At 31.9% G+C, this 204-nt stretch overlaps 1 protein-coding gene across 1 annotated transcript in view; it reads left to right on the forward strand.

Annotated features, from left to right (window-relative positions):
- LOC119588312 (junctophilin-1-like) overlaps nucleotides 1-204 on the forward strand; it is a gene marked incomplete in the record, with an annotated part of 23,032 nt that overhangs the window by 18,760 nt on the left and 4,068 nt on the right.

A 204-nucleotide genomic window follows, 5' to 3' on the forward strand; every position in this document is an offset into this window, starting at 1 on the left:
TCTTTTTAATCTTATCTTCCCGTCAACTTCTCTTTTAGATTTTCGTGTTTTTTACGCTTTACTGCAATTCATACGTTGCGTAAAATAACCCTTTACTGATGCCCTCTCTTGATGTAATTAAGAAATTGTAATTGGCGCTACATATTTACTTTTCGTCTTTTAAATTAGTATTTTTACTATTTAATTTGTTGGTTGAGGTCCCCG

The sequence above is a fragment of the Penaeus monodon genome, chromosome 23, assembly GCF_015228065.2.
Source record: "Penaeus monodon isolate SGIC_2016 chromosome 23, NSTDA_Pmon_1, whole genome shotgun sequence".
NCBI classification, from domain to species: domain Eukaryota; kingdom Metazoa; phylum Arthropoda; class Malacostraca; order Decapoda; family Penaeidae; genus Penaeus; species Penaeus monodon.